Source organism: Mesoplodon bidens, assembly GCF_964165515.1.
Source record: "Mesoplodon bidens genome assembly, contig: HAP1_SCAFFOLD_186, whole genome shotgun sequence".
Lineage (NCBI taxonomy): Eukaryota > Metazoa > Chordata > Mammalia > Artiodactyla > Ziphiidae > Mesoplodon > Mesoplodon bidens.
This window is the reverse complement of record NW_027671824.1, coordinates 220895-235089: the sequence shown is the minus strand read 5'-3', so window position 1 is coordinate 235089 and position 14195 is coordinate 220895. Positions and strand designations below refer to the sequence as shown.

General features: G+C 42.2%; 1 pseudogene across 1 annotated transcript in view; it reads right to left on the bottom strand.

Moving 5' to 3' along the window:
- LOC308610971 (putative helicase senataxin) overlaps positions 1 to 9448 on the bottom strand; it is a 69834-nt pseudogene extending 60386 nt beyond the window's left edge. The window contains exons 1-2 of the transcript in view: positions 9275 to 9448; positions 584 to 767 (exon numbers count right to left, since the gene is read on the bottom strand). The product of the transcript in view is annotated as a putative helicase senataxin (transcript). The remainder of the gene's footprint in view (positions 1 to 583; positions 768 to 9274) is intronic.
- Between the last annotated feature and the right edge of the window lie 4747 nt (positions 9449 to 14195).

Below are 14195 nucleotides of genomic sequence, written 5' to 3'. Positions count from 1 at the left end.
CTTATCATCCCCCTCCTCTCTTCTATATTATTATACGTAACTCTATGGTCTGTATTCCATTTCTCATCAGATAAATATAATAAACCAATATTCAAAGCCACATATTTAAAATTATATGTTTCACTTTGGTTCCTGTGAATGAAAAAAATGTTTGTCTTTATTGATTTATAGCACTTAACATTAAAAAATGAAAAGAGGGGAAAAAAAGAACTATTAGCCAATAAAAGAATAACCCAAGCCATTCAGATACCTGGCTGTTAAGAAAGTCAAACACAACGACATTAAAACATGAACCCAAAAAAAACCCATACGTCACTTCATTTCATGAAACTGTTTCACATCAAAATGTCTAAAAGTGGAGGATTATAAAATTCTGCTTTAGATTTCAATTCAATTCCATCAATCAATAAGCATTTATTCAGCACCTACTATCTACCAGGCTATGAGTTACATACTACACGTATATTAGCATTCACAGTTTAAATCAAGTTTTCAGTTCCCTGAATGCTTCCAACAGAGTTTAAATTTATTCTCTTCCTAGTTATCAAGCTCTGAAAAATACCGCCCAATTAATGTAAAGTACCTTATGTAAGAATGGCAATTCATCCCTTGCTTTGTGGTATTCCGCCACACATTCTAAGCAGTAGCAGAGGTCTTCATCAGCTGTTTGAAATTCACTGGAGTGGGTCTTGGATGCATAGCGTTGCAGGAAGTCAATGGTGGAAATACCACCTGGTGTACACCAACAACATGTGCTCATTCTGTACCTGTATCCAGAAAAGAAGACATGGAAAGACTAAAGAAAAAAAAAAAACACACAACACTTCAGGCCTATTCTGGTGGAGAATGGGTACATTTCCTACTAATGATCATGTCTTCAACTTACAATGTGCCTCGACCACATCCAGAACATTCTGCTGGCCAGCTTATCAATCACTGGCTAAACTCAATCTGGGCTTACTCGTAAAAACTTTACCTGTGACACATGAAAAATAATGAAAAATAATGAAATGAAAGCAGTTAGTAATAAACATCATAAGGCAACATACAGCTGTGTTATAAAGCCGGCTCAAAACTATACAGTACTGATGGGAAATTATACACAGAGACATAGAATTATCAATGTTTTCAAAGTACAGATTTTGGAGTGTTCTAATCATGTACTGGAGTCAAGTAAAAAGCTCAGGAAACCTTTCACATTCCCTGAGGCCCTGCTCCAGAAATCCCTGAAAACCTTAGAAATCCCCAAATATTAGTCCATACCAATAAGAAAAACTCATATAGAGAAGAATTTTCTCTTGGTTTGGAAGTATATATACACATGAATTTGCACATGTGTGTATGAACTGCTGCCCATAACTCACTGCTCGTCAAGGCAGTATAAACTGTAATGGCTGCAAATATAATAGCTACAAACCTATTCCTACTAAGTTTGAAACGTACAGTTTTCAACTGTCTCCAATTTGGGGTTTTATACTACCATCAGAGCCTCCACCATCCAAACTCAAGTAAAAAGGGTTAAATGAAATTAATTTCAGAGATTGGTTCAAGATGGCGGAGTACAGGATGTGCATCACTCCCTCTTGCGAGAGCACCGGAACCACAACTAACTGCTGAACAATCATCAACCGGAAGACACTAGAACTCACCAAAAAAGATACCCCACATCCAAAGACAAAGGAGAAGCTGCAATGACGAGGGGCGCAATCACAATAAAATCAAATACCATAATTGCTGGGCTGGTGACTCACAAACTGGAGAACACTTATACCACAAAGTCCACCCACTAGAGTGAAGGTTCTGAGCCCAATGTCAGGCTTCACAACCTGGGGGTCCGGCAACGGGAGGAAGAATTCCTGAAGAATCAGACTTTGAAGGCTAGCAGGATTTGATTGCAGGAATTTGACAGGACTGGGGGAAACAGAGACTCCACTCTTGCAGGGCACACACAAAGTAGTGTGAGCACTGGGACCCAGGGGAAGGAGCAGTGACCCCATAGGAGACTGAACCAGACCTGCCTGCTAGTGTTGGAGCGTCTCCTGCAGAGGCAGGAGGGGAGGTGGCTGTGCCTCACCGTGGGGACAAGGACGCTGGTGGCAGAAGTTCTGGGAAGTACTCCTCGGTGGGAGCCCTTCCAGAGTCCGCCATTAGCCCCACCAAAGAGCCAGGTAGGCTCCAGTGCTAGGTCGCCTAAGGCCAAACAACCAGCAGGGAGGGAATGCAACCCCACCCATCAGCAGATAAGCAGATTAAAGTTTGACTGAGCCCTGCCCACCAGAGCAACACCCAGCTCTACCCACCACCTGTCCCTCCCATCAGGAAGCCTGCACAAGCCTCTTAGGTAGCCTCAGCCACCAGAGGGCAGACAGCAGAAGCAAGGAGAACTACAATTCTGCAGCCTGGGGAAGGAAAACCCTATTCACAGAAAGACAGACAAAATGAAAAGGCAGAGAGTGCTTTGTACCAGATGAAGGAACAAAATAAAACCCCAGAAAAACAACTAAATGAAGTGCAGATAGGCAACCTTCCAGAAAAAGAATTCAGGAAAATGACAGTGAAGATGACCCAGGACCTTGGAAAAATAATGGAGGCAAAGATCGAGAAGATGCAAGAAAGGTTTAACAAAGCCCTACACGAATTAAAGAAAAAACACCTAGAAGAATTAAAGAACAAACAGAGATGAACAATACAATAACTGAAATGAAAAATACACTAGAAGGAATCAACAGCAGAGTAACTGAGTCAGAAGAACGGATAGGTGATCTGGAAGACAGAACGGTAGAATTCACCTGCTGTGGAACAGAATAAAGAAAAAAAGAATGAAAAGAAATGATGACAGCCTAAGAGACCTCTGGGACAACATTAAATGCAACACCATTCACATTATAGGGGTCCCAGAAGGAGAAGAGAGAGAGAAAGGACCCAAGGAAATATTTGAAGAGATGATGGACGAAAACTTCCCTAACATGGGAAAGGAAATAGCCACCCAAGTCCAGGAAGCGCAGAGAATCCCAGGCAGGATAAACCCAAGGACAAACACACCAAGACACACAGTACTCTAATTGACAAAAAATTAAAGACAAAGAAACATTACTGAAAACAACAAGGGAAAAACGACACGTAACATACAAGGGAAGTCCCATAAGGTTAACAGCTGATTTCTCAGCAGAAACTCTACAAGCCAGAAGGGAGTGGCACGATATATTTAAAGTGATGAAAGGGAAGAACCTACAACCAAGATTACTCTACCTGGCAAGGAGCTCATTCACATTCAACGGAGAAATCAAAAGCTTTACATACAAGCAAAAGCAAAGAGAATTCAGCACCACCAAACCAGCTCTACAACAAATGCTAAAGAAACTTCTCTAAGTGGGAAACACAAAAGAAAACGACCTACAAAAACAAACCCATACCCATTAAGAAAATGGTAATAGGAACATACATATCAATAATTACCTTGAACATGAATGGATTAAATGCTCCAACCAAAAGACACAGGCTCGCTGAATGCATACAAAAACAAGACCCATATATATGCTGCCGACTAGAGACCCACTTCAGACCTAGGAACAGTTACAGACTGAAAGTGAGGGGATGGAAAAAGATATTCCAGGCAAATGGAAATCAAAAGAAAGCTGGAGTACCAATACTCATATCAGATAAAATAGACTTTAAAATAAAGAATGTTACAAGAGACAAGGAAGGATGCTACACAATGATCAAGGGATCAACCCAAGAAGAAGATATAATAACTATAAATATATATGCACCCAAAATAGGAGCACCTCAATATGTAAGGCAACTGCTAACAGCTATAAAAGCGGAAATCAACAGTAAAACAATAATAGTGGGGGACTTTTTTTAATGTTAATTTATTTATTTTTGGCTGTGTTGGGTCTTCGTTGCTGCGTGCTGGCTTTCTCCAGCTGCAGCAAGCAGAGGCCACTCTTTGTTGTGGCGTGTGGGCTTCTGATTGCGGTGGCCTCTCTCGTGGAGTACGGGCTCTAGGTGCGTGGGCCTCAGCAGTTGTGGCATGCGGTCTCAGTAGTTGTGGCTCTCAGGCTCTAGAGCACAGGCTCAGTAGTTGTGGCCTGCAGGCTCTGTAGCGCAGGCTCAGTAGTTGTGGCGCACAGGCCCAGTTGCTCCGCAGCATGTGGGATCTTCCAGGACCAGGGCTCGAACCCGTGTCCCCTGCACTGGCAGGCAGACTCTCAACCACTGAGCCACCAGGGAAGCCCGGAACAGAAACAACGTGCACAAAACACAAAAGGATGGGGGCATGTCAAAGGGACATAATAGACACCAACCTGAAGAGCTCCCAGCGGCCAAAGCTGAAACAATCTGAGTAACAAAATAATGTAATATTGGATTATAACCCACAGTATAAATATACATGAATCCATACTGATACAAATGAATGAATAAACAAATGTGGGGGAAGGAACAAACTTTCCTTATGGAAGAATTGCAAATAATATATACAGATACTCCCCGTTCCAGGAAGTGGAGCTTAATCCCACCCTACCTTGAGCGAGGGCTGGACTTGGTGAAACACTTCCAAATAAGAAAGGATGCAAAGTGAAAATCACACTTATGGTGGAGACACCTGGCAAACACAACCTCAAACCAAGTGATCAAGGTTAACATCACCAGTGGTTAAGTCATGTTGGTAACCCCTGACACAAAGTGATGAGGCAGGAACTTCAACTCTGCAGTATGCTTCCCCAAACCCACAACCCCAGTCTATTCATGCGAAAAACATCAGACAAACTCAATGTATTAGCCAAACAGCTATTAGCCAGTCTTTGACAAAAATGGAGAAAACCACACCCAAGGGAAATCAAACCAAGTGTTCTATCGTATGGAAACATTTTATTGGGAATTGGGCCAGGAAATTACCCAACAAAACCGGTCTTGAAAACTTGACCTTCATTATCTAATGAATGTATATCAGCCTGATGGGAAAAAAGTTACAAACCCAACTGTAAACCCAATGAAGTTCATTGCCTAACTGGATGATCCTAACCCATGCATTCTCATCAGGAGTGACATCATCCTCAAGGAGATGAAAACTGGTTAGTGGAACACATCCTACTCTTTTTACATATAAAGCACAGGTATATGGACATTACGTAAAGAAGTATATAATATATATTGGTGGGATTAAAATTCACGGGAAATTCATAGGAAAGAAATGTCTTAAACGTTTCCTTTCAGAGAGGGAGAAGGGACAATAAAAGGTTAAGAAACATGACCCAAGTCATTGAATACTTGGGTACAGAAACTTGACAATGTTACATTTTTGAATGCATTACCACCCAAAAATTCAGAGTGCATAATAAGCTCTGCTAATGGGAAACTGATCACATCTTGACAGTATTTATAGTTTCTGTACAATCAAAAACATGGATTTGTCTTGTGAACTGATTTTTAAAATTTATTAAATATTAACTGTATACTTTCTTCAGGCTTCTGAAAAGAATTCAGGGCAGCTTTCAACATTAAAGTATAAAGAAAAAGACATTTTCGAAGGCAATTTAGAAAGGGAGAGAAATCAAAACTTATGTAGAAGAAATTTAATTTCAGTAAGGCCTAATTTAGGAGCTTCCTGAAAAGTAGAGCAGAAAAATAGTAAGAGTTACACAGTCCTTGTGTGAAAAATTAAAAAAAGTAATATGCTAGTTCGGCTGGAGAGACCTGCCCTTTCCTAACACTAATTCTAATTCAATTACATTTTTTAAGGGTGCTGCAAACTAGGGAATATGAAGTAACAGAATAGACACTATGTTTCTGCAGAATATAAATTTCACTCAAAGAACTTCTCATACTTGAAAAACCAGTAATATAATACCAGGAAGTTAAAAGTCTGCAGAAGCTGTGTTTTTCCAGTGATGTAATCTAATTCAACAAGTTTCACCCTTCTAGACAATGCAAGGACAGAAAATGAAACTCAGGGAAGATTTCTCAAACATCAGTTGTTTCAAGCTTGACTTGAGCAGGAAACAAGACTGCAGTCAACTGCAACTTTGAAAAAATCAAGGTACTGAAGTACAAATAAAATGTTGTATACATTTTTTTTTTTTTTTTTTTTTGCGGTACACGTGCCTCTCACTGCGGTGGCCTCTCTCGTCGCAGAGCACAGGCTCCGGACGTGCAGGCTCAGCGGCCATGGCTCACCGGCCTAGCCGCTCCGTGCAGCATGTGGGATCTTCCAGGACTGGGGCACGAACCAGTGTCCCCTGCGTCGGCAGGTGGACTCTCAACCACTGCGCCACTGGGGAAGCCCAAAATGTTGTATACTTTAAAATAATTATTAACAGAGAAGTTAGTTACCAAAATAAACTTTCTAGTAAAAAAAAAAATTATGGAGGCTGCTTTTTATTTCACTCACTCAGAGAGCTGGCTTACTTCCACATTCCAGAAAGCAAACTAAATGTTCTCAATGTAGATAGGAGTTACTGCCATATAACAGGTAAGTGCCATGGAATTTAGAAAACAGAGAGAACAGTGCTACAGCAAATCAACAATAGAAACATGTTTCCATAGTTCTCTCAAAGGCCATAAGTGGGTGTGGTTATGTTCCTAAAACTAAAATCATCATTGGCCTGATAGCTAAGCCCAAAAAAATCTGAACAGGGTATACTGAAATTTTTCTTTTAAGGGAAAACTGCTGGTAGATGACTATGAATCTTGCAAATTTTTGTACAATTCAGTTCTTCTGGAGGACAGTTTTGTTAAGTTCATCAGTGTTTTTACTGCTTGGAATCATTACTGAACCACAAATGGGGGAGTCCAGGGAATCCTCAAGCTGCATGACAGAAGTAAGAGCGGCTCCTGTGCATCAGAGAGACAGTATTTTTGCCAATAACATAGGATGCTTCACCAGAGGTATAACTGTAATTTTCTATTGACTTATCCAGGGGATATCATTTATCAATAATAGCTGGCCAGAAACTTCAAATAACAATCACTTTCTTCTATCCTTCCTAGCTAAACTTTTTGAAAATTTATTTATTTTAAACTTCTTCACAATTGCTTTTATTTATTTTTTTCCTCGGCCACGCTGAGCGGCTCGAGGGATCTTAGTTTAGATCCCTGACAAGGGATTGAACCCGGGCCACGGCTGTGAAAGCGCCGAGTCCTAACCACTGGACCACCAGGGAACTCCCCTTGAAAAAATAATTTAGATTCACTTCTTTAGCTCCTTTGCACTCTGGCTTCTACCTTATGTTTCACTGAATGTTTTCACAAAAGTCCCTAATAATCTCTTTAATACCAAATCCAGTAGGTTCTTTAATGGACTCCTCTAAAGCATATGAAACTGCTAAGCATGTATTCCTTAGCTACGACAACACAGCATTCTTCTCTCACTTCCTCTACCCAGCCCCCATAATCATCTGTTCCTTTTCCCCCTGCTTCATATCAACATTTCCAAAGGTTTGTCCTCAGGACTCTAACCCTTCATTCAATATCCTCTTTGTGGGTGACAATTCAACCTATTTCTTCAACTACTATTTATAATGAAGCTTCCCCAAAGACTGAGAACGTAGGTAAAACTCAATGCCATGTTTGTGTTTCAGCTACTCAATAAATGATAGCCTAGCCTAGAATTCCACAAAGATATACAGCTGCCCTTCAGTTTCTGCAGGGGATTGGTTCCAGGAGTACCCCCCATGCACACCAAAATCTGCAGATGCTCAAGTCCCTTCCATAAAATAGTGGAGTACAGGGAACACAGTTGGCCCTCTATATCCACACATGGGAAACCCAAAGATATGGAAGGCTGACCGTACTCAATATCCAACTGTACAGTGAATCTATACTCACTTGACAGTTGCCTCAAAGTAAACAGGACCAGAACAGAACAAAGTCCTTCCCGTCAATGTGTTATCTGTCCTGTATTCTCTGTATCCACGGTATTACCATGACTTCACTTTTCAAACCAGTAACCTGTGAATTCTCCTATGCTATCCTCCCTTAGCCCCCATCTCTACAAGTTCTATAGAGTCTACCACCTTGATTACCTCTGTACTTTACTCTCAGTGAGACTGCCATTTCCTTAGTTCAATACATTTTCATTATTTGTCTGGATTACAGAAGAAACCTAAATGATCTGCCTCTTGTTTGATCCACCATCAATTCTTCCTCCAAAGTGCTGCCAAAGGCCAAAGCCAAAACCAGACTCTAAAAGCACAAATGACTCCTCTACCTTTGGCCGATAAAATTAAAATTTCTGACCTCACCACACAAGGCTCTCCATGACCTGGCTTCAGCATCATCTCTTGACATTCCCCCTCACTTGCACTTCCTAAAATGCTTCCTGGTGTTTGGCATTACCTGCCTTTATGGAAGCTCTTCCATCTGCCTTGGACACCTACTCTTCATACCTTTGCCTGCTTCTTAACCCTGGATGTGCCTCAGACTCACCAAAGGAACTTGGCAAAAAAAATTAGCAAAGGCACATGGTGAGATACCACTGAGAAAATTCAGATGCGTTCTAAAGAAGACTCCACCAGTACGTCTGATAAAAAGCCAGATTTGGGGGACATCCCTGGTGGTCCAGGGGGTAAGACTCTGCACTCCCAATGCAGTGGGCCGGGGTTCGAGCCCTGGTCTGGGAACTAGATCCCACATGCATGCCGCCACTGAGAGTTCGCAAGCCACAACTAAGACCCAGCACAGCCAAAATAAATAAATAAGTAAATATTTCGGGGGCGGGGGTGGGAGGAGCCAGATTTGAGAATTACCTCTGAGCATCATCATGCCTGGAGGCTTGTCTGACTCATTCCCTCCCTTCCAATCTGTCTTTGATGACTTTTTTCTCTATCCCCTCAGGACTTTGTACATGGTCTCTATCACTGCATTTACCATGTTAGGCTGAGCTGTTTACTTATCTGTCTCCCACCTACAAGCTCCATCCTCAGCAATTCTGCGTGTGTTAGGGGGCAAGGATCCGTTCTGTATTTTTTTTTCTTTTGTCTTACTTCTCAGTGCTTGGCACATATTAAGTGCCTGAAAAAAAAAGTCTTAAATGTCTATTTAACAAATAACTGCCGACACTTCCCTGGTGGCACACTGGTTAAGACTCCGCGCTGCCAATGCAGGGGGCCCAGGTTCGATCCCTGGGTCTGGGAACTAGATCCAACATGCATGCCACAACTAAGATTTCGCATGCCACAACTAAGGAGCCCGCCTGCTGCAACTAAGACCCAATGCAACCAAATAAATAATAAAACATGTAAACATTTAAAATTAAAAAAAAACAAATAATTACCTGGGGTAATGGCCTACAGCGAAGCCATCCTTTCAGTCGAGATTCCTGGGTTTATTTGAGAATGGGTGAGGATCTGCATTCATATATAACCAGACTCTGGCCCCCAACATTTCTGAAAAAGCAAAACAAAACAAAACTGAGGAAGTGGTTTTTAGACTCGCTCTCTCACCTGGGCTTCACATCAATCCTTATAAAGAACCACCAATATTACCATTTGATGACAGGGCTCAAGCTCCCAGAGGTTAGACAACATGCCTGTGGATCTAACAAGGAATGAAGAAACAGTGCAACTGCCATTCTGACTCCACAGGGGGAGTGGCTCCACGGGGGACCTCGTCTCCACGCTGGGGACAGCGAGGCACTTTGTCATTAAGTCCCGCAATTAGCAGGTGAGTTCAGCCCTACGATCGTCAGTAGCTAACACCTCTGCCGCTTTGACTGACCAGCCAAGGGTTCTTCTTCCTTCGAGCCTCGGGCCCGATTCCTTCTGGGCCACACAGGTCTTGGCACATCGTCGCTCCTGGAAGGTGGGGAGGACGGCAAAGGGCCCTCTGGCTGGCTGTCAGCGCTCCATCGCCTTCAGGTGGGGCAGGGAGGGCTCAGGTGGCCACTCGGGAGGGGCACACTCTCCAAAGGCACGAACCCCAGCAGGAGAAAGCAGGGGGCGCCGAGCGGACAGAGACTTTCTGTAGTGAGACACCCCACTCACTCCCACAGAAACTACGCAGCGCCCAGACTCAGAAGAGCTCACACGGGACGGCACTGCAGACGACGCGAAGGGAGAGGACCGGAGGGCGCCCCAATGGGCGCCGCAACTGTCCTGAGGGACGCGGCCGAGCTCACGCCGCCCCTACCCCACCCGCCCGGGCCTCACACGCTGCGACGGTTACACCGTGCGCACTCCCACGCTCACCGGGCCAGCAGCCGTGAGTTCAACGCTCTCCTCACCCGTCTCGGCCTCCCCCCGGCCGCTAACCAGCCTCCGCCTCCGTGCCTCAACTCAACAGTCCGCCGAGAACGGAAGTGCGGGCCTGCGATCAGTCGCCAACATCCGTAACCGACCACCCAACCGAAGAAGCCCCGAGCGCAGGACCCGCCCTCTGCGTGGCGTCGGCCGTCCGCAGGCCCCGCCCCGGCCGCCGCTTTCTTGTTTTGGTGCCCCGAGGGGCGGGGCGTGGGAAGAGACACACCCGGGCTCCGCCTGGAGGCCGGGAAGCCCGGCGTGGCGTCACTTCCGGGCTCCCAGGGCCGCCCAATCAGGAGCGTCCGTGAGGGGCGGGGTCTGGGGGAAAGCTTGAGGCCGAGGTTCCACCACGGCCTTGACCCGGATTTCTCCGGTAGCGGCCGCCCACCGATGCGCCCACCCCGCTCGACCTGGACGCTTACCCTGCTGTCTTTTCTGCCCAGTCCTTTTTCTTCCCTTTTAGACGCCTCAGGAGTTTCAGCAGGGGTGTTACGGGTTGCGAAGGAATTGTTTTTCTCTTTCGATTTCCTTTAGAGACCTAAAATATAATATGTAATCAACACGTACTTTGGGGGAAGTATATACTTTGTATCATAGAAAAGGGATACATTAAGTATTGGAAAGAGGAAAAACAGTACAGAATATAACAGTAAAACCCCCTGGGAAGCCTACCCATTTTTTGTTTTTTCTTTTAACGCTTACTGCTGACTTCGACGATGAGGCGTCACCACTAGCTTATACTCTAATAGAGGAGACAGAAAAACAAATAATTACTAGTTCTGATCAAGGCTCTAAAGGAAAGCAGAGGCTGAGTTAGGCCCGATCCAGACCGGTCAGCCAGCGATGATCTTACTGAGCAGAAAACCCTAACCAAAGAATGAGAAGGGGTGAGCCAGGGAAGAAGTGGGCAGGGTCCTGCTGAAGAACATTCCAGAAAGAGGGCGTGGCTTATCGGAAAGCCCCGATGCCTGTTATGGAAATTTAACAATCCCAGCGGGAGGCAAAGACTGTTATTCTCGTTTCTAGATTTTTCTCTGTCAGGCGGACTGTGTTGGCCAAATTCAAATCCAGTGTTTAAATACGAAAGTTACAAAACTGTGCGGAACTATATTGCACTATAAATTGGGTAGGTATCCTTTTTAAAATAATATTAATACTTTTGTAAAATAGGGATCTGGCTGGCTATTAAAAAAAAAAAACTTTTTCTGAAAGAGAAGATGGAAAAAAAATCACCGGAATCTCTATTTCCCTGAGATAACCATTTTAATGTGTATCCTTGAAGAATGTATTACATACGTTTTTATTAAAGTAGCCATGAAAGGATATTTATAAAATGCTAAGCTACTCACCACAGTGTAAGAAACGGAATATTACCGTGAATCCTGAACAGAGGGGCTCCTCCATTTTACAGGGTAGCTTGGGCTAGGGACACACAGAAATGTTTTAACTTCTTATAAAATCAGAAAAACAAGTGGAATATTACGTTGAAGAAAATCTTGTAATATTTACCATTTATTTGTCTTTATACCAATACAGTCATAAAATATAAATTTTGGTATTTTTAAGGAGGAGAGTGCCCCTGAAGGCAAAAAGTGCCTAGGGCCACTGAAGCCATAATTTCATCCTGCTTTGGAGCCCGCTGTGGGTCTTTCCTTATAATATTACCACGTTTGTCTTTAATCTGTAAATATTTGAAGCTTAGCGTGTTTTTGAGCTTTATCAAATTAGACTGAATGCATTTTTCCGTGAATTGCTTTTTATACTCAGAGATTTATTGACCCAAGGTATGCTCAGGAGTTGTAGAGCCCAAAGTTTACACAACTTGAGGGGTGTCTTTAATATTTATTTGAAATGAATAGCACAAATTACAAATTTTTTAAATGGACAAACCCCACAAATACTAAAAATTCAGAAAAAAATAATATTTAAGCTGCAAACACAACTCTATAAAAGTTATATATTTGGGCTTCATACACTTTTATCTCAGCAATGAGGTTGAAGATCATTTTCTATACAAGGAACACAAATGTAATTCAGTCTCTTTTCTAGTAAGATTGATGAAATTTTATTGTGTTTATGAACATTTCAAATTAATACTTCGTTTGATAATATGCACATTTTAGGATTGTCAAGTTTAAAAAATTTGGATCAAGCCTTTTTTCACAGATAAGCTGTAAGAATTCAGAACACATAAAGTTTCTGGTGTAATGATTGAACCTAAGTACTTGGAATTGATAACACATTACTACTAGGTTGTCATAGATTTTCTCATTTTTAGATACAGATTGTGAGTTTTATATGTCAGTATTTTATGTCAAAATTTCAGTACTTTTTCCAGTTTGATCATTTGACTCATTACTCATCATTATTTGGATCATCAACATTCCAAGAACATGTTACACATTATTTCTATTTGAAATGGATCTGTTCTTAATGAATTACTAACATATTTGTTATATTATAATTTCTATTGACTTCATCATCATTAACCTTCATTGTAGCCTCTTAGTCCATTATTCTGTCAACTTTATATAATTTATATACAATTATACACAATAAGTACACATTTTAGGTGTATGGTTGAGAGATTTTAACAACTCCATAATTTCATGTAACCATCTCTAATCATGATATAAAACATTTTCTTCCTGCCAGAAAAGTGCCCTTGGGACACTTGGCAGAAAATCTTCTCCCCATTCACCCAATGGAAACATTGATTTGACTTCTATCAACATATCTATCATCATAGATTAATTTAGACTATTCTAGAACTCTATCAATGGAATTATACACTATGTATTCTTTTGACCATCTGCTTTTGTTCAACAGGAAGTGTATGAAGTCCACAGATGTTACTGTATGTATCAGCAATTCATTTTTATTGCAGAGAAGGGTGTCATTCAATGAATACACCACGATTGGGTTTTTTTCTTTTAGTCATCTACTGATGAATATTGGGTGGTTTCAAGTTTTCCACTGTTAATAGATAAAGCCGTTGTGAACACTACTGTACAAGTCTTTTTATGCTCATATGTTTTCATTTAACATGTATAAATATGCAGGAGTGGAATTGCTGGATTACAGGGTAGGTGTGTCTTTAACATTACAAGAATTTACAAGCCATTTCCAAAGTGATTTGACCATCTTCAATTACCATAAACAAAGTATAGGACTGCCATTTGCTCCACATCCTTGTCAATACTATCCCTATTGTAAGTATTTTAAATTTCAGTCATCCCAATGGGTTAAAATGGTGCCTCATTTGTATTTCCCTAATGAATAATGATGTAGAACATCTTTTCTTTTCTTTTCTTTTGTGGAATGCGGGCCTCTCACTGTTGCGGCCTCTCCTGTTGTGGAGCACAGGCTCCGGACGCACAGGCTCAGCGGCCATGGCTCACGGGCCCAGCTGTTCCGCAGCATGTGGGATCTTCAAGGACTGGGGCACGAACCCGTGTCTCCTGAATCGGCAGAAGGACTCTCAACCACTGCGCCACTGGGGAAGCCCTAGAAAATCTATTCATGTGCAGATTGAGAATTATTGTATCTTCTTTGTGAACTGACTGAGCTTTCAGGCAGAGCACAGAGGATTTTTAGGGCAGTGAAAGTACTCTGATATTAAAGGACTGATACATGTCAGTATACATTTGTCCAAATCCATAGAATGTACATATCAAGAGTGAACCCTAATGAAAACTATGGACTCTGGGTGATAATGACGTGTCACCGCAGGTTCCTCAGTTGTAACAAATGTACTACACTGGTAGGGAATATTGGTAATGGGGGATACTATGCATACGGCGGGGGGCAGCAGCGGGTATATCAGAAATCTCTGTAGCTTCCTCTGAATTTTGCTGTGAACCTAAAACTGCTCTGAGAAACTAAAGTCCTTTTTAACCTTATGGTCAAACAGCTCAGACGTTTGAATGGAAATAGCAGGTAGGTAGATTAATATTT